General features: G+C 47.3%; 1 protein-coding gene across 1 annotated transcript in view; it reads left to right on the top strand.

Moving 5' to 3' along the window:
• Positions 1–20,480, top strand: part of CUX1 (cut like homeobox 1) — a 2,307,153-nt gene that overhangs the window by 1,851,334 nt on the left and 435,339 nt on the right. The gene's annotated exons all lie outside the window — the stretch shown is intronic.

Below are 20,480 nucleotides of genomic sequence, written 5' to 3'. Positions count from 1 at the left end.
CACTAGGTTAGGAAATTCAGCCTAAACAGAGAATTCTCCCTAACACAGGGTATCCATGTTTTTCCGTATCTGGACAACTGGCTGAACAACCTTCAGTCTCTCCTCCAGCTTCTGTTCCACCTTGGGCTGCCAGTGAATTGGCGGAAATCCTCCATGACGGTCTCTCAGGACTTGATTTTCCTGGGTTTTCGTTGGAACATGATCGATTGCAGATTGTACCTGACTGGAGACAAAATGGCGGATCTATTGGCCACGTGTCAGGTGTTCATGCAGTCGGAGAGCATGTCGGCCTGCTGGTTCCAGAGGCTTCTGGGCCTCATGGCTTCATGCGTACTGGCTCTTCCTCTTGCTCACCTCAAGAAGAGGCGGACGCAGATGGCTCTTCGTAGTTCTTGGCTTCAAGCAGTGGATCCAGATTCCAAAATGATATTTGTTCCACCTTTCATGAGGACGGACCTCTTGTGGTGGTCTTCTCTCAGCAATCTGTCAGTGGGAGCTCTTTTTCAGGACCCTTGCTCACTATTGACTGTCACAACGGATTCCTCCGTTCTGGGTTGGGGTGTGACGTTGGATCATCTTCAGGTTTTCGATTTTTGGTCGCCACAGGACAGACCGCTTCATTTAAATTATCTGGAGCTCCTGGCGATATTCCTGGCGCTGAAAGCGAACAAACCAGGCATTGTCAACAAGGTGGTCCGTGTCCGCACGGACAATGCGGTGTCCATGTTCTATATCAACAAACAGGGGGTACCAGGTCTCTTCCTCTTGTGGATCTTGCCATTCAGATTTGGGAATGGGCCATTCAGCATGGTATCTGGCTGGTAGCAGTACACATCCCGGCCCAGCTGAATGTCAATGCAGATGCCCTCAGCCGATGAGCAGTGGTCAGCTACGAGTGGGAACGGAAAACGGAGATCCTCTTGGATATTTTTGCTGTTGGGGCACTCCAGAAGTGGACCTCTTTGCGACATCGACAAATGGGAAGCTTTCCCTGTATGCCTCCAGGAACGGACTCAGGGCCTCCTCTCTGGGAGATGCTCTTGAAATTCCATGGCACAACATGAGGGCCTACACTTTTCTGACACGTCCTCTGATCCATCGGGGGCTTTGCAAGTTAAGGAACACAGTGAATTGCTCTCTTGTTCATAGCCCCTTGGTGGCCGGCCAGGTTTTGGTTTTTTGCTATTCAGCATCTATCAGTGTGCCCACTGTTCAAACTTCTGCTGCTTCCTGATCTGCTTCACCAGAGCGATCATCAGTTGTGGCACCCCTCCCCACAATCGTTCATCTTGGCGGCCTGGTGTCTGAGTTCAGATTTCTAGAGCGTTTCAATTTGTCCGCAGATAAAATGCGCATTATTCAGGCGGCCAGGAAACCCTCGACAAGGTCTCAGTATAGGAGTAAATAACTATGGTTCTGCCACTGGTGTTTAGCTAGGCAGCTGGATCACAGAGAGGCTACTATTGACATATTTCCGTCTTTTGTCTCACATATCGCAGAATCAGGCATTCATGTCTTGTCCTGCAGGACTTATTTGTCGGCTGTCGCCTCTTATCTGTCCACTGACCAGTGCTCTTTTTCACTGACGAATCCGGTCATTAAAAGACACTTTGCGGGCGTATTACATCTTTACCCTCCTGTTCACAACCTGCATCCTAGGTGGGATCTGAATGTGGTCCTTACGGCCTTGTGTCATAAGCCTTTTGAGCCCATGGCTACTTTTGATTTTAAGTACCTTTCGTGGAAAGTGTCCTTTTTGATTGCTGTGTATTTGGCAAGGCGTGTAAGTGAGCTTCAGGTCTTGTCGGTAAAGCATCCATTCCTTACTTTTCATAAGGATAAGGTTGTCCTGAGGACGAATCCCTCCTTTCTTCCGAAGATGGTCTCTGATTTTCATTTGAATCAGTCAACTTCCTTGCCTGTCTTCTTCCCAGACCCGGCATCGGAGGCCGAAAGGGTTCTGCACTGCCTGAACATTAGAAGAGCCTGTAAGTTCTATCTGGACATAACATCTGAGCTTAGGAACTCCTTGCAGCTTTTTGTGACCTTCGAAATCCGCAAGGAAAGCCGGCCTCGAAAGCAACCATCTCCTGATAGATTGCTGCCTGTATTTCGGAGGCATATACCATTCAGGGTCTTCGGCCCACAAAGGGAATTCATGCTCATTTTGTGCAGGGCAAGGCCGCCGCCGTTGCTTCCCACAATATGTTCCCTGAGAGACCATCGCGAAAGCCGGCCTCCCGGTCGGCTTTTTGTAAGCATTACTGTCTGGACTGGAGCTCCAGGGCTGATGCTCAGTTCCGTCAAGCTGTGCTTAGGAACCTGTTTCAATAAGGAGTTTCAATCCACCTGTAATTCCTGTGAGGAGTGCTTGGGAATCTCCCATAAGTAAGGAGGAAAGGGGACTATGGACTAGGAGTAAGGTAGTCACTTGGGTGAGTAACTTTACTATTCTTAAAAACAGATTTTTCTACTTGTGTATTTTTAAGGCTAGACGTAATTCCCTTAGTAATTTTAACAAGAGGGGCTGTAGGTTTTAACTTTATTATAGGAAGATGGTGTAGAAAAGGCAGGCACATTTTCTCCATTCCTTTTAGTGTACCCTTGGTTTTGAGGAGGGCATTTGATTTTAGGCATAAAAAAATTATTTCTTTTGGTATAATATGCTTTGGTGTTACATCGTTATTGTTCACAACGCTAGATTTAATAAGAAGTTGAGAGACATTAAAATGACAATAAGCCATACCCTCTCCTGGCAAAGTGTTGGGAATCTCCCCTTCAGAGGAAAAATACTGCCTCTCATCCCACGGAATCTCCTCACCACCCTGGGCCCTGTCTCCACCCAGGTGATCCTCCGCAGTACACCACCCCCAGGTTCGGGATCTGGAAGCGTCTGCCTTCCCCTGGCCTACTGCAAGGAGACTTTAGGCAGGGTTTCAAGGGAACTGCAGGATTCTTCACAGCCCTGTACAATCCTTGTTCAATCCTAGTTAGTGTCTAGGAGATGGTGTCAAACAGTAAGACAGAGAACAGAAGAAATCCAAATCTTGGAAAGCTGCGTCCCCTGCACACTGTCAATGAGGCAATAAGCCTAAGGAGATGTAAAAACAGGTCTGACTGGTTTCAAGAAGACTTTTTGTATATTTTACACACATACAGTGTATAGAAATCTTGTTAAAACTACATTCTCAATCTTGGTCTCGCATGACATAATATTTCGGTACCAAATGTACAATATTAATCAAATCATTGCACTCTTAACAATTGTACCCTAGCAAGGTCAGGTGCATTGAGGAACTTGTAAGGGGATGTCCCTCTTTAAGAATTGTCTGTTTTTTATAAAAAGTGATTTAACTTGGTTAATTATTCTTCTTTTGACCTTCTGTAAAAAGTAATTAATGCTTGATTAATTATTTGTAGATTAAAGTGAAGGAATTATTGAAGATTTATGCCCCTGATGAAGAGAATATGAATCTCGAAACGCATTGGGCCAACCTGAAAATAATAAAAAAGAAGACATCTTTTCCTCCAAAAACTAACAGAATCATTGTATGTCATTCTTTGGATGTATTGAACTACATATCACTGTCATTCTAAAAATTGTATACACTGTATGTGTGTAAAATATAAAAAAAAGTCTTCTTGAAACCAGTCAGACCTGTTTTTACATCTCCTTAGGCTTATTTGCCGCATTGACAGTGTGCAGGGGACGCAGCTTTCCAAGATTTGGATTTCTTCTGTTCTCTAGTATATTCCAGCCTAGATACCAAGGCTGAGTCTTTCTCCCCTGCACCTCAAATTCTTGTCTGAAGTTATTTATCATTAAGCATTATAAAAGATCTCTCTTTAATTGTCATTAACAATTTAGTGAGCAAGTGCATTTCAGCATCTTGGTCAAACAGTAAGACAGACAGACACAAGTGATCACAGTTCAAGGGTGTTAATTAAAATTCAATTGGGTTTGAAAAACGCCTATCTAATCCTAAATGTAAAGATGGGAGCAAACTATGACCATCAAATAATAACGCAGTCCTAGTCAAGTCTGTCAAAATAAAAGGGCCTATACTAATAAACCTATTGCCATTCCTTACTATAGCTGTATAGACCTGAAGCGAGGGCCTTACCGGGCGTTATGGGCCCTACCGGGCGTTATGGGCCCTGAGGTTTGACAATGTATGAGAGACCATAATGTGCTGTACGGCTCAAGCTGCAGGTCTATAAAGCTATTAGAACGGAATAGGTCGAAATGTCTGGGGAAAAAATTACCAAACCCACCAAAAGACCTAAAACACACACCACGAAAAGTTCTAACTACCAAAAGTCTGAACTTTTTGTGGTGTGTTTTGGTGGGGTCGGTTTGACATTTGTTTTTTCAAAAAAGGCTGAGGGGTGTGTCCCCTGCAACACCCCGCTCACTACAGTGAGTGGGGAATGCGGGGGACACCCCTGTGCTCTCCCAACAGAACAGGGGGAGAAAGAAAAACAGGGGCTGCGGGGGTGTCCTATACTAAACAGTATATTGAGCATGGCTTGCGGGGGAAACCCCTGCATGTTCGCATGGGAAATGTACGAACATGCACCCTCGGTCACTTAATGCAGATCCATTAGAACACCCTCAGTGTTTAGTTGAAGTACAATAAATAAGAAACGTTTGAAGTAGAAAGAAAACGTAAAATGATACTTATCTTTTAATGTATGCACATATAGGGTTGAACTACTTACAAATTACTCAAATGTCATTTAAAAATCTAAACTGTGTAATACAGCTATTTTACCCATATTTACTATGTAGCTGTAGCTTTTATTACTTACTGTGAGGTACTTATATTTCTCCAGTGCCTTCCTAGCAATCTTCTGTAGCCCAACATGTCTCTTCTTATCTTATAAAGTGGCTGTTTCAGTGCAGCCATATAATGCTGGTCAGGGAACGCTGGGATGAAACTTTGAGGGGCGAAAGGAAGTTTGCTTCCTTAAAGGGGCAGGCCACGCCAGGCATACTGCGAAGGCAACACAGCACACAGAACTTTAACTGTTTCAGTTCTGTTTGCCGTGTTGAAATCAACTGCTGCCACCTGGTAGGTAAGCTTTGCTTACATTTTTCCAGGCTATAATCAATCTGTGGGCTATACTAGTTTGTATAGCCCACAGTTTGACCAATCACGGCAGTCAAACACCCTCTAGGGTGTTCTAATTCTAAATACAAATAGTGTGGCAAACAATGTTATGCAAAAGAAAAGTGTTCAGGAAATGGTATGGCAGGATATTCAAGCCTTTGGCTACCCTGCCCCACGTTTTCAGCATGAGACAAGGCGGCACACTCAAGCTTAGCACACTCTCTGGCTTCTCTAGCACGAGAATGCAGTTCAAAACTTCACACCAAGGCATTCTGTGCCAAGTCTCTGCCATTCAAAGTCTCTTATTTCAGAGAGCTTGATGCAACACAACAAAACCTTAAAGTTCCTTTCTTCTAAGGATTTTCACTTATACAACTTCTCAGGTGATTCACTGTTCACCCTGGGTCCCCATCAGCCAGGCTCAGAACCACTTTAACACAAAAACTTCAATTGGTCTCCCTATGCCGGGTTCAGACCGATTTCATGTATTTTGCCAATCTATTTCTACTTCATCCAAAATGGAAGACTATGTGGACTGGATGTTGCTTGACCCATTGCAGGACCTCTTCGATTTACATTTATTTGTTCTTTTTCAATTGGTCTCGGTCCGACGGGATCAGACCAAATGTATGTACTTTTGTCACTTCTTAGCTGGATACCTCACCAAGACCTCCGATTGAGCACCCATGCGGTGCCGGACCACTCTGTCAAAGGTATTGTGGCTTGCTTTAAAGTTCAATCACTCATCAGCAGTCAACTTCATTTGCGTCTTTTATCAGAAGCGTATTAACAATGTTCGCTCCTTCGCTCGCCATACAATGTTGCTGCTTGCAACCTTGGCTTTAACACAGTCTGGTCTTTTATCAGTCTCCCCAACTCACTGGCTGTGTTGATTTCACTGAAGCTGCATTGTTTTTGGAACCAAGGACGGTACCACAGTGGCTGGTTATTCTCCCCGCCTTGATTGACGCAGGAGGGCCCAGGGTATCTCCGACACACAGTGCAGGACTCTTCAGCCTGGTTTCCTGGTCTTATGCTTTCTATTCTCAAGGTCTCGGGAAAGTAACAGTTCCTTGTCGAAAAGGTCAAGGGAATTTCCCTCCTTGCAATCCCCTTCTGGTTTGCCGTCTTTCCTCTCTTGCTCAGCTGCTGTCTCAAAACTGCGGTTTCCTCGTGTGCTTTGCCTCACTCTAGGTGTGCTCTCGTGCTCTGCCTTTTATCCGTGTGGGGAAGCTTAATGGATGTCTGGTGTGTGTGATGATCAGTAATTGCCTGACCTCACCTGACCATTGTACTGCAACACGTTTGGTATACTGCTCGGATGTTAGTCTGTTTTCTCTCATAGTGGGCTCTCCGTGAGAGTGTGTTTTGTAACGGGGGGAGGGGTAGAGTTCCTAAATATCCTACATGGTAGGATGGGGTAAAGGTTTTACAAGCAAGAGTATGCTGCGTCTCACCATCCGGTGTCCCACAACCACTCCCTGAAGACCCCTCACCCAGGTAATCCTCCCTCACTGGTCCACCCCCAGGAACTGGATCCAAAAGTGATGGCTGTGTCCTGGCCACCTGGATGACCGATCCCCAGGCACTAGTGGGTGAGACACCTTCTGGTTGCTCACAGTACAGGCTAGGTGGCCTTGGCACTAATAAACTGAATTAAGCGACGGGTAGTGTGCTCTAATATTAGGCTCCAGGTGAACTAGTCCCGAAGTTAAGCAATGAGCCACTTCTGCCCTTATTCACCCTCCAGTATGGGCCTAGAAGGTGAGTTTGTTACCGGGTATGTGACTTCCCTGAGGAACTCGGGGTCAAAACGTAACACTGGATAAAATATGGGGTTGTGATCTGGATGCTATGCCTAGTTCAGTAGATTATCTGGAAAGGGGCACCGTACAATTCGGCAGTACAATTGTGGGATGTTGTGTGGTTTTGCAGGTCTTCCTCTGGCAATGCGCTAGTGCCTCGCCCTGTGGGAGCGGGACCTGGTTTGACTAGATGGGTACACCGACCTACCCTCAGTGTTACCATCTCCCTCAGAGACTAGGAGCCCTCCCTGCAAGCTGGCAATGTCAGTGTGTGTGACTGGTGCTTCAGTTCTTACCTTACTACTTGATCCGGCAAACGGGCAGCCAAGCATGGGTACAGCAGGCAGCTTGGAGGACAGGTACACCTCGTCTCTGGGACTGCTGGGCTCAGGTTCTGGTCCGTGGATTCTGAAAAAGGACAAAGTTAGAATCTGCGTGGATAGAAATGTGCTGTTGCTAAAGGCAGAAAATGGACTCGGCAGAGGAGAGCAGGCCGCAGAACAAGGTTGAGTTGAGTCAGAGATAGCGCAGACTGTCGGAATCTCCCTGGTCGTCACTCAATTCAGACAAATTCCCCTCCTCCTCTCCTGATTCCTCTGAACTGCACAGAGGATTCTTGCCCTTCTTTCTGTGAGTATTCCGCTTTTTTATTTTAGAGGTATGGCCTACCTTGAGTCGAAGCCACTATGCCGCCTTAGTGGAAGAGGCTGGCAGAAAAAACCTCTTAAGAATTGCAGATCCTTGTGTAGAATCCAGTAGTGGATTATCACTGATGTTGGGGGCGTTGGTATGGACCTCCTTTGCCGGTGTCGTATACTCCGTAGTAAAGTTGAGCAATGAGTTTAAGTCCAGAATTCCCCCTCAAAGGGAAAGTATTCCAAAAAACAGTGTGGAAGAGTAAGCTGTATGGGAAAGCAGCAACTCAGGGCTCTGTTACATGCAAACGGCTCTGGATGTAGTAAGAAGAATATTGCGCTCGGGTAGTATAGTAAAGCCAGAAGGATGAATGAGAAAAGAGAGAAAGGTAAGCACAGCTAGTGTAGGAAGGGAGCTGAAAAGAAAAGGGTTCTGAGGAAACGCCAAAAGGAAAGAGCGCAACGGCAGGAGCCGACAGAGGGACAGAGCTCGAAAGCCGCCAAGGGGTGAAACAGAGCAGACACAGGAAAAAGTAAAGCAGGTGCGAGGCGCCAAGAACAGGAGGGCAGAAAAACTCACTGAGTGCTGGTGAAATGGAGCTGCCAGGGCAGCCAAGAAGAAACACTGCGTCGGAAGCCAAAAGCTACGAAGAAGTGGTCGAGGTTGCAATGCAAAGAGCACAGGATGAGGATAGGCTCAGAACTGTCGGGCGGTCATGACAGTTAACTAGACCGCAACTGATCGTAGCATGGATATGTGATGTGCTCGTTGAATGTCGTCGGTACCTCCGGGGATTCCACAAGCGCCAGGATGGCAGGCATGTGACACAGACATTGAGGTGCTCTTTATATGATCAGGGACCCTAGACCAGGTTCTGGATCCGAGTCACGGCACCAGAAAACTATGGACTTGTGAGGCAGACCAAAATGGGAGAAGTTGTGTGGGAGACCCAAGGCAGATCCACAGTTTTGGGCCAGGGATTAACAGACCTGATGAGTGTGAATTGTGTATGCAGGTGGACTTGGGCCGCCCTCTGGCAATAACAGGCAGGCTACACCGAGGAGTGCGAACATCAGTGAATGGAGCAAAGTCATTGTTCAGCTGAGAAATCAGGAATGTATTACTGGCAGAGAAGTAGACTTATTGCCGGCAGAGTGCGTTAGGCACACTGGACACGGATGTTGGTCTGCACTGGGTTGTAGGCACGAGCCGGAGCATCAACGACCAGCATACAGGCTAGGCACACACACGTTCATGGAACCCGGGGGCTTGTGGAGTACCCTTGGATGCATGGAGGTGAGGGGGGGACACCAAGGGAAGGTTTGGAGAGGGAAAAGCCAAGCGGGAGGCTGCTGGGAAGGAGAAGAGCGGGCAGGAGAGACTGCTGAGAGAGAGAAGAAAGAATGGTCAGCCGGGGCTCAATGAGAGAGAGCCAGTGGGGAGCAAGAAACATTGTTGATTCAGAGATAATGGGAGAGGTGAGGAGGGGCTGGTAGAGAAGGTGAGCGACTTGGGCCCAGGGTGGCCAAAACACAGACAACAGTCCTGCCCGGCTGAAAGGCAAAGCTGTGTGGGGTGAAAAGAGGGAGAGAGTGAGGGCTCAGAAAAGGGGCAGAGACCAGGACCCAGAGCGGCCAACACAACCCTGGGGCCGAAAGGCAGAGCTGCGCAGCAGTGAAAAGAGATGGAGAGTGAGGGCTGAGAGAAGGGGGAGAGACTTGGGCCCAGGTGGCCAAAAGACTTGCAACGACACGCGTGGCTGAAAGGCAGAACCGTGCAAGGTGAAAAGAGAGTGTGTGAGGGCTGAGAGGATGGGGTGAGACTTGGGCCCAGTGCGGCCAAAAGGCACGCAACAGACCCACGCAGCCTGAAAGGTAGAGCTGCGCTGCAGTGAAAAAAGGGGGAGTGAGGGCTCAGAGAAGGGGGAGAAAGCAAGGAAGAGAAGGAAACCACTAAGAGCAGGGGAGGCTGACTGGTGGCAAACTAGAGCAGGTTGGGGCGAAGGGGAAACAACGGGAGGGAAAGGGGAGAAGGAGGCAGCCAGCCAGAGAAGGGTATCTGCCAATGGGGACCTCTGCAACTTCTCTGCCCCCACCCACATGTCCAGCACACCAACGCAAAAAGAAGCCCCAAGTATCTCTCTCCACACGCTTATAAGGCTGTCGCTCTGCCCTCCAGAGCTCGCCTGCATGATGAACACGAAAGGGGAACTGGTTTCTGTGAACAGCACAGAAACCAGTTCCCCTTTCGTGTTCATCACGCCAAGGAGGCTTTGTGACAGGAAGAAGGGGGAAATCACAGGGTGTAGGAGAGGTGGGCAAACACAGACAGTGACAATAGATGAAATGGGTAGGCCAGATTGTTAGGTTCCAGTAACTAGGGAGAGGAGGATGTTCTCAGGATGAGATGAAAGGACCAGCCTTAGGCTGAAGATTACACTGGCTATAAAATTGGCAGCTGTTGCCTGGGCTGGGAACAGGTTTAGTTTGGAGGGAATGGAGTCCTGTGTCTGGCCTGGAGCATGGCTAGAGTTACACAACTCCCCGCCCATACCCATAATTACACAGATACGCACAGTGCAGGGGACACAGAATGCAAGAACATAAGACTAAACATAATAGCAGGAACTCAATACAGGTACACATAGCAAGGCAGGGTCACACATACACACGCTCTAAAGAAACAATGTGTGCAGGAACACGGTAAAAGGTAAGGTGGGCAATGTCCAGTGTGCCAGGAGCCAATCAACTACAGAGATCATAAAGTAACAGTACAAGATGCAGTGAGCAGGCAATATTGAAGCGAAGTACAGTGAAGCATCAATGTAGTAACCAAATAAAGATTCTGGCATGAAGGAACAAAAGGCAAGTAGGTTAAGGCTACAGTTGCCAGGCTTCTGTCATGGACAAAATACAAACACAGGAGAACACGAAAGCACTTGGCAGAAATGAACCACAATCGCAGGAAATTCAGTCAGGCTTGTCATAAACAGAAATAAAATACAGGTTAACATGCATGTACAGGTAATGTTAACACACGCACAGAAACTGAAGTTGGGGCCGAATACATGTAGATTCATTGGGAAATCTACAGTCACATATAGTGCAAAATGAAAAGTACATTTGGGAAAAATGAAAAATCATGCAATACATTGGTAAAACGATAAAAATACAGAAAACCCAAAGTGAACTCAAGTGACATATATGGGAACCACAAGTGAAGGCTGTCAGGGGTCCATACATGGAGACTGCCATTTCCATAGCACTTCTCTGCTTGTTGCTGATTAAACTGATGAAAATATCCATGGAGCTTTCTGGGTAGAATCAAGGGTGGACTCTTACATGTTAATTATTTCCCATTTTTTGTTGGGCACATGTTCCTGTTTTTAGGCAGAAAAGTGGGTGGTGAGGCTGGTTTTGTGTATGTTTTGTCACAGTTCTGTTCACAGGACAATGTAATGTGGATGTTAAGAGGCACAGCAATACTGATCATATTCTGTTGTGCAGTTACTCTGATGCAACTGTAATCCTGACACAAACTATGAGAGGCATGTTCTCCTGGCCCTTGAATCACTTCAATAAAGTGGCACAAGAACCGCTATTGGCATGTTTCTGCCACATTGCTTTTAGTTGCCATTGTTCCATCTGCAAATGATGTCATGTCTGCATTTCTTGCCATCCACATCAGTTATGATACGCCATATTTCTTTTTGTAATACCTGACTAGCATAAAACACTTTCTGTATTCTCTATGCGCAGTGTCTGTAAATGAATAGCCACAACTAAACCTATTTTTTAGACTGGGCATACAATGCTTTTTTGCGCATGAACATATTTTTATCTGCACAGCAGTACTTTTGCTAAGTACTGATGCAGATCTTGAAGCCTTTGGACTGATTGGTGAGCTCTTTGTTTCAATCAAATCTAAAATATTTTGTATTTGTTTTAAGCCTATATCTTTGGAAAAGTGCTGTAACATACACACTTTCCACTAATTTGTAAAGAAGTGCAGTGGTTGGGAAGGGAATACTCACTTAGAAACTCTCTTCAGAGACGATAGCTCGCTAACTGCATGCCCACAAAGCGACTTACCTCGTTAGTCAGTTGCAGACATGGAAAATAAAGTGCACACGAAAGCTAACCATTTCCGCACTTCTAGAATAATAATTATCAGTATCATTGCTTAACACCTATGCATATAACACAGTATAGCACTTAGATGGTGAGCTCAGGGGAACACAATGTAACACAGCCAGTTCCACTGTTAAGAACAGTGCTCCATATGAAACAGTAGGAAACGCTAGGTAAGTCAGTGTCTTTCCATGGGTACACGGAAGAAAACAATCCGCTCCAGGGGACACCATACATAGAAAAATAGATCCAATTGAGGGTTCTAGAACTAGCAGGCTCAGGAGCAGAAAAGCATAACAGGATTTAGCCCCCAATCTTATCCAATGGAGAAATGCAGTAGAAGCAGAACCCCCAACGACCACAGCCTTACGGGATCCCTGAGAGGGAGTACCTTTCCAACCCAGGGCCCAGAATTAAGTACATTCAGTCGTTGCCTCTAGACATTCTGGTCTCCGAAGGAGAAATGACGCTGTAACAGCTTATTTTTAAAGGGCAGAAGGAATGATGCGGTCACCCAGGAATTGGCACCCCAAGCCAACGATGGCACCAAAAGCCCAAAAGGAAAACGATCATCCTTCAATGGAGTGAGAACCAACATCCAGAAGTGGAATCAATAACTAAGATGGCTCCAGGAGTTTGGAGGAACCTGCGCACGACAGACCCCAGCAGCTCAGCGGGCAAACATGGTCTGCGCACCAACAAAACAGGCCCCTGCAGCTGGGCAACAGTGATGGTGACCAGGACGACCCAGGCAAGCAGATAGGACAGTTTTGGGGGATACCAACATCTTTGCAGGGGATGACAGCTTCCAAAATCAAGGTGTTCGTTTGCAGGAAACAGCAGTAAAAGCCAGTAAAACGGCCTGGAAAACAGCCCTAGAATGGAGGGCCTGGCCGCAGCAGATGCGCAGGACCAAAAGGTGGACGAGAAAATCTCGAACAGCATCCAGCAGCCAAGGATTCAAACCGGAGTTATGCCCAGGAAACTGCATCCAGCCAGTATGGCCAGAAGAGGGCCTACAAATGTTGCAATGGTGGGAAACCACCGAAAATCCTCGAGCAGGTAAGCAGATCTGCTTATCTTCCAAACACCCAGCAGATCCGAGCTCAGGAACAGGGTTTCTCCTATATATTCTTTCACACATGGGCTGGCTTCTGCCAGCCCACCAATCCCATTAGGGGGTTTAAAACCGGTTTTGGTGGCTAGCCAATCAGGTTGGCCTCAAAAATAGTCAAACACTGAAGCCCATCCCCACAGGAAGTGTATTGCCTGCCCAGGGCCAGGGACCGGTCTAAACCAGTCCAAACCACCATGGAGGCTGCCATTGTGTGCTCGCACAGAGCCCATGTCACTCACAACTGCCATTTTAAGCTCGGCCGCATGGTTTCCGAAAACAAAATGGCAGACAGTAGGACTTAAAGACCCATTAGTACCCCAATGGCTACCATAAAGGCATATAGGGCTACTAATGCAGTAAATCAGCTTGCAGCCCTGGTGAAGCCAAAACTAAATGTTTGCTACCACCAGCCTACCCTCAAAAACCAACGTTGGATGATAAAATCCCCCTAGAGCAGAAATGGGGTGGTGGAGACGCACCCCTGGGACTGGACACCTTATGGGGGACCCAATACCATATACATTAAGTATAGAAAAAAAGGATTTAGTGGCAGGGGGACTTCAGAAGAAGGCCCTCCACCAAAGCAAATAAATAAATAGTTGGGAAAAACGAAAAATATGGATCCCAAAAATGAATTCTGCCTCAACACTAATGCACACTAGAACTTGTTCTTCAACTTTCAACATATAGTGTTTCTCTGTGCACACTTACACAATGTGGTGTATGGGTTCTTCTCTTGTTGCTAAGGATCTTTGCTTAGTCTTCACCCTCTTGTTCTCCTGCCATCTGTTAATGAGCCCTTACTCCTGTCACTTCTGGTTTTTGCCTTCTCATCTCGGACATCTCCCCGTCTGAACTTTGCTATGTATACATATGTCAGGACTCCATTCAGCGAATCTGCTCAGCCCCAGCCCCAGTGGCTGGCATTTTTCTGCAGCATATTTTTCTTCCATTGTCTCCTTGCTACCTTGATATGCACTGTGAAGGGGACTCATCCTTGATGCTGCCAAGCAGCTTCTTAGCAGACATCTTGCGACTCTCCCCCAGCTCTGCCTTTCCTCATATATATTCCATGGTCGTACTGCTTACACCTGCATGACGCAGTTCCTCGGATTCCTGTGATGCTTACTAACTTTATTTCTGACGAGGAATTACCCTCTTGGTTCAGTGAGCCTTTTCTTCTGACTCCAGTTCTGTAGGCTAGGTCCCCTGACTACAGTCGGGGAAAACGGACACCTGAAGTGGTATTTCACTTTGTTATGGAGGGTACTTAAAAACTATATCCGTATTCACAAGGACTTATGAGCAGAGGTTTGTTATGTTAGCAGGTTTTGTAGAGCACTCATTCGCCTGAAGGCATCTTGGCGCTAGAAGACACACACAGAGAGGCCAGGCCAACGCCGGTGTTTCATTTTGCAATTCCATCGATCATCAGTTTTACAAGAGTTTAATTCCTTCTCCCAAAACGCTTTGTTCTGTGATCCTGACATTATTGTAAGTTTCTCCATTTGAACCTTAAATGTATTGACCTGTGCAGCACCTCACACTGAGCATAATGTTCCTGAAAAATGTAAGTGAACTGCAGGCACTTTCTATGGATCCTCCTTTTCTGCTATTCAATTAAGGTATCTTTAAAGTACGGCCCTCCTGTTTTCCCAGATTGGACTCAGAATTACATTTCTGTCATAAGATAAATATTCATAGCAGGATTCTCATGTAGGCGTAGTGAGCATGCTAAATAGCATGTTTCACTGCACCTTTTCCTGACGCCCAGGCACCACGCTTTTTCTGAAGTGTGCCTGGGTGTCAGCACAGTGCATGACAGTGCACTGTCTGCAACCTGCCTCTTTTCAGAGAAAAGGGGCGGAATGCAAGTCTGCAGCATTTTCGTTAAATAGCATAAAAATCGTTATTTAACGAAAGCTGCTGAGAACTACTGCTGGCATCAGTTACCTCTCGCCTTCAAATCTACAGCACTACATTTTGAATAGGACTGTGCCCTTCTGGTGTCACTCCTCCACAATAGCTAAACTGCTTAAAGCGGACTGCCACCAAGGAGGTGCCGTACTTCTGCAATAATTTTACAGTGTTGCTTATGTGGAGGAGTGACACCGGAATAACCATGTCGCGGTTTCCGAAATTGCCAGTTGCCATCTAGTCGTAGCAACAGGTGCACAGGATCCGAAAGTAGCGCTTGTCGCGGTTTCCGAAATTGCCAGTTGCCATCTAGTCGTAGCAACAGGTGCACAGGATCCGAAAGTAGCGCTTTTGGAAAAATCTAACAACATGAGAATAGGTGTTAATTACCAAAAGTGTAGTTAAGCCTCAAAACAACTTTTTCTGTAATTACCACCTGGTTCAGAATCGGGCCTGTGGTGGTTGTTCCCTCCTCTGAATCCTTCAAAGATGGAGGGGTAGTTTTATCGCTTTCGAACAAAGATTGCAATCAACGTCTGTGTGTCTCCATCCAAAGAATACCAGATTGATAGTTTGATATCTTTGTGGTTTACTGGCCTATGGAGGGTTAAGGCAATTGTCTGATCAGCCAGCTTTTGGTGGATTGTCATGTGCATCAAGATGAGCTATGATATGGTGAATAAAGTGGTTACTGTAGGTATCGAGGCCCATTCGAATAAGGTCAGCCAGCTTCTTCTGTCTTGCAGATGAGTGTTGGACATCTTTCAAACTGCCATTTGGTAATCTCTGCATAACTTTGACTAGTATCGCGCTCTGATACACTTGTGTATGAGCGTGACACAAATAAAATATCAATCAATATCAATAGTAATTCTGCCTACAGTCTTTGACTGAGGAGGAAACTGGTTTTGGGTGGTCCATCTTGCAGCAGTGTTTCATGTACGATATTGGCTCTTCGTAATATAATGACCACTGTCCTATATGATACTGCGTTGGCAATCTTTCAAAAAAATGAGTAATCTGTGGGAAGAATTTAGAAGACCACATTATTTTCTTTGATACTGCTCCCTCTGATCAATATTATCTTCATTACCCATTAGGTGACCAAGCCAAAGCCTTCCAGAACCTTAGATCCTAGGCCTACACTTGGAAAGTGACGGTTCACCTGATACAGTTAGTCTATTGCTCCATGGCAGTCTTTTGTCGCTACAGACGATCGAGAAGCTGATCACAAGACTTGTCCCCCAGAACGCTTCTGCCAGCAAGGCGTCTAACACTGCCCCTCGTAACATCTCGGTGCACTCTCTTGATGTCCAAAATGAAGCATACCAGTTTATACCTCTATGGGTCACATGTTGACAAACAACCTTGGCATGATAAACTTCTAGACAGCAGTTTTTGAGTCTGGCTGTGCATGTGCTTCATAGACCTGTTTTACCAAAGGCAAAAGTAAATAAGGTGCATAAAACCCAATAGAATAGTCTGCTAGAAATGGAACATTGGTTAGTCAATGGTAAAACTATTGATACTGTCATCATAGGATCTCGCTGTGTCAAAGGGTAGGGCAAACCATAAGGAAAGACTTTGTCTCGACATTTGTAAGTCAGTCTTGACTTACTACTATGAATTAACATAACTGCTTGACGGGGAGTCATTCAGCATGTGAATCTATGAAAGATACCAACGCTGGAGAACTATAGTTAGAAGTAACTAAGGCTGCCGCTATCGTCTTGTCTGTTTCGCTCACCTGCTCTCCCCACCCCTACAGTCTCTTCCTGCCCGCTTCAACTCCATTCTCTTCAGCATCATGGCCTTCTCCCGTCTGTGCCGCACGTTTCTGCCTGACATCACTGACTGGTTTGCATCTCTCACTATCCCCTTTTGTTCCTTGTGCACCTTATATGGTGTCAAAGCCCTGCCTCCTTGAACCACAAATGAGCACCTTCTCCCTGCTGTGGTGTGTGTAGTAAGTAGCTCGTGACTCATGACATGCGAGCGTGGAATTCTACATGTAGAATTCCACGCTCGTACTTCCAAGGTTCCAATCTTGTTTATCTTGGTGTTGGGGTTCGTTGCAGGTGAAGATGGAGGGAGCTGAGGGAGCTGTGGCACGGCTGCTACAGGTTGATCAATAAAGGTGCTTCTCCCTACCAGTGTCTCTCTCGTCATTACACTGGCGACGAGGATCAACCTGTGAATCCACACGCCTGAGACGTCGTCCTTCCTTCCCTGGAGACTGTTCCTCCTCCCCATCCAACAGCCGTTGACGCCCTCCGACTGCGGCCCGCTGCACACGGAACCGCTTGGAGGCGGGGTCGGATTCCATCTCAGCCTAGCCGTTGCAGGACAGACGCTCTTCGGCAGCGCGCTGTGCTCCCCTGCTGGATCGAGCGCGGCGCGGAGTAGCGCTGCCGAAGTCCCGCAACAGGAACGGAGAAACCGGATCGTGGGCCAGCTGTGTGAGGTGAGCCGGCGGAGCGCAGCGTGTATGTCTCCGGCCCGCCCCACATAGTAAGGGGCGGGGCTTGCTGAAAGCGAAGCATCTATTGGAGATGTCCATGGTTACTGTTTAACAAGCCCCCGCAAAGGCTACCCCTGCACTTACCGAGCACGCTCTACTAGCCAAAGAGGGGGCGGGGCCCAGCCTTAACCCCGCTCTCCAGCGTGCAAGGCCAGACGAGCCTCTGCGAGAGGCGGGCACGCTGAAGACTCGCTGCATTTGTTAACCCTTCTCTTGCCAGGGTTCCCATCCAGCATTCTCCACCAAGCTGAACTGAGACCTGAACTCGTACTGTAATTATCTCCTGGGTCCTGTTTAAGTAAAGCCAGCAAGTGGAGTGCCACATCAAACCATTTTCTCACGCTGCCAAGGCCAATCTTCCGCATTACCAAGACCCTTGGATCTATAGCTGTCTCTTGTGCCGCAAGTGGAGCCCTGCATAAGTTTTCACCATCATGCAGCACAGTAACGCTCGTCCCCCCGCCCCGCCTTTTTGGCCAATCCGGGTGAACCTCCCATTGCCTGGGAACTGTGGGTGGACATATTTAAAGTATACCTAAGGGCTTCGGGAGGTGCCAGGCTGTCAGATGACGACAAGGAAGCGGCTCTTCTCAATTGTCTCGGCACTGAGGGTCTTCGGATTTTCAGACATCTGCCTGGCCCAAACTTTTTGGCCCCCCCCCCTCCGATAATGGTGAGGGTGAGGGCGTTGCCCAAGGAGCAATGCTAGCGTATGAAACTGCCATCAACAAATTGGAGGGGCGTTTTGGGAAGAGGGCCAACATAGTTCTGGAGAGATATAACTTTTCCTCCAGGGCACAAGGCCCTGGTGAAGGAATCGACTCTTATGTAACGGCTTTACATACACTGATAGCTACGTGCAAATTCACGGGCGTGGTGGAAGAATACATTTGCGACCAAATTATGATGAGGACAAGTGGCTCGAGGGTCGAGGAGAGAGTAAGACCCTCCACTGGAAAAAGTGATTGAAATTGCCCGCGCCATGGAAGAGTCCCGAAAGAGTGTGAAGGAGATGACGGAAAAAGGTGACATTTTACACATGTTTCAGCCACGCAGGAGTGAAGATGCCAGGGCCAGGGACAAGGATTCTAAAGGGACGTTCAATACAAAGGATGTTTGCAAGAAGTGTGGTTGGCGTGGGCATTTAACGGGGTCAAAGGAATGCCCAGCCACCACAGTGGTTTGCAGGAGGTATAAGGGTAGAAGGCATTACGCCTGTATGTGCAGGAACAATAGCCATGCTAAGGAAACTGTATGAATGGTTGACCCCAATGAAGTGGATGATGAGGTGACGGTCATTGATTATGTAGGCTCTTCTCAAACTTCGAATGTGTGTGTCAAGGAAGGTTTATTGTTGAGTGTTGGTTCTGCAAGGAAGAGCGTGTGGGTCACTCTGTGTGTAAATGGAGTGCCATTTGACTTGATGGTCGACACGGGGTCCGCCTACACAATGATCTCACCAGAACTGTACTCTGCCAAGTTCCAGAAGAGTGTGTCCGATTTGTATCCATCTGACATCAACCCTTGCGCCTACGGCGTGTTCCTATTAGGGTACTAGGTTTCGATTGGGTTGATATAGAATTCCAGGGGCGGAGAACTAAGGGTAAACGTTGTGTGGCACACAAGGGTGATCCGGTCATAGGGTGGGACGAGCAGGCTGCCCTGGAGATAGAAGTTCGCCCTGGGAAAGCCGTCCCAGTTTTAAGTGGGAGTGAAGAGAGTGGGAACGGGAAAGATTTTGCTGCACCCTTGACAGCAGAGTTACTTCAGACAGGTTTCCCTCTGTTTTTACATCCAAGTTAGGCAAGTTGCAAGGTTTTGCACACAAGATAGTTTTGAAGAGAGGTGCCACTCCTGTTGTGCACAAGGTTCGGCAGGTCCCCATTGCCGCTCGTGACTCACTTAGGGCAGAGCAAGACAAACTCATGTAAGCAGGAGTGATTGAGGAAGTGGAATCGTCGGAGTCGTTGGCTCCTGTGGTTCTGGCGCGCAAATCTGAAGGGGGCATGAGAATGTGTGTCCACCTCAGGGACTTAAATTGCAACATCTGGATCAACAGGCATCCCTTGCCAAACATCAGCAAGATGCTCTCTTTGGTGGGGGGGCTTCATGTTTTCCCACCTTTGACCTTTCCTCTGCCTATCAACAGATAGACCTTCACGACGAATCACGTCCATTCACCTCTTTCATCACCCCATTTAGGGCATTCCGTTTTCGCCGAATGCCCTTTGGTTTAGCTTCCGCCTCTGCTATTTTCCAGCGAGTTATGCAAAAGTTGTTTACAGGAATCAGTGGTGTGGAATACTTCCAAGATGACATATTGGTTTGGGGGAGATCGCGCAAAGAGCACGATGTGAGAGTCATGCAGGTAATGGGCGTGTTAGAAAGGAGGCTCACTGTCAAGATGAGTAAGTGCAAGGTGGGTGTGGAGAGTGTAACTTACCTAGGGCATACCTTGGATGCTGAGGGAATTCATCCTAAGAAAGAGTTAGTGAAGGTGTTGCGTGAGGCGCCTCCCCCGACAAATGAAGACCAGCTGAGATCCTTCTTGGGTCTGGCCGAGTATTATAGCAGATTTATTCCAGCGTATTCCGACAAAACAGTTGCCATGAGGGCTTTACTCAAGAAGGGTGCACATTTTGATTGGTCTGACCGATGTCAGGGTGAGTTTGAGAACTTGAAGGCGGACGTGGACCAGGCTCCTTCCTTGGCGTCCTTTTGTCCGTCGAGGAAAACTGTCTTAACTGTAGACGCCAGTAAGTATAAAGCGGGTGCTGTGTTGGAACAGTGACATGGTGGCGCATTTCGTCCCATTGCGTTTGCATCTAGAGTGCTCAATGAGGCATTACATAGGTATGCTGTAATCGAGAGGGAGGCTCTGGCTGCAGTTTGGGCCTCAAGGCATTTTAGAAGCTTTTTGTGGGGTGTTGAATATGCACTGCGCACCGATAACAAGCCATTGGTACATGTTTTAACCACCAAGGGGTTATCCCAGGCATCCTCTAGAGTTATGCGTTGGATGGCTGATATGGGAGAATTTAATTTTAAGGTTGAGTACGTACCTGGTCAAAGAAATGCTGTCGCTGACTGTCTCTCCCGCTTTCCACGTCGGGGGGGAGGGGCTAATCAAGTCCTGGAATTGTCAGGTGACGATTGCACCCTAGTAGCCGGAGTGGCTCCCACTATTTGCGAACAAGTATGGAGCGAGGAGTGCAGTATGGACCTGGTTTTGAGTAATAT

Source organism: Ambystoma mexicanum, chromosome 9 (assembly GCF_040938575.1).
Source record: "Ambystoma mexicanum isolate Mex_15411 chromosome 9, UKY_AmexF1_1, whole genome shotgun sequence".
Classification (NCBI taxonomy): domain Eukaryota; kingdom Metazoa; phylum Chordata; class Amphibia; order Caudata; family Ambystomatidae; genus Ambystoma; species Ambystoma mexicanum.
This window is presented reverse-complemented; position numbering and strand designations above follow the sequence as displayed.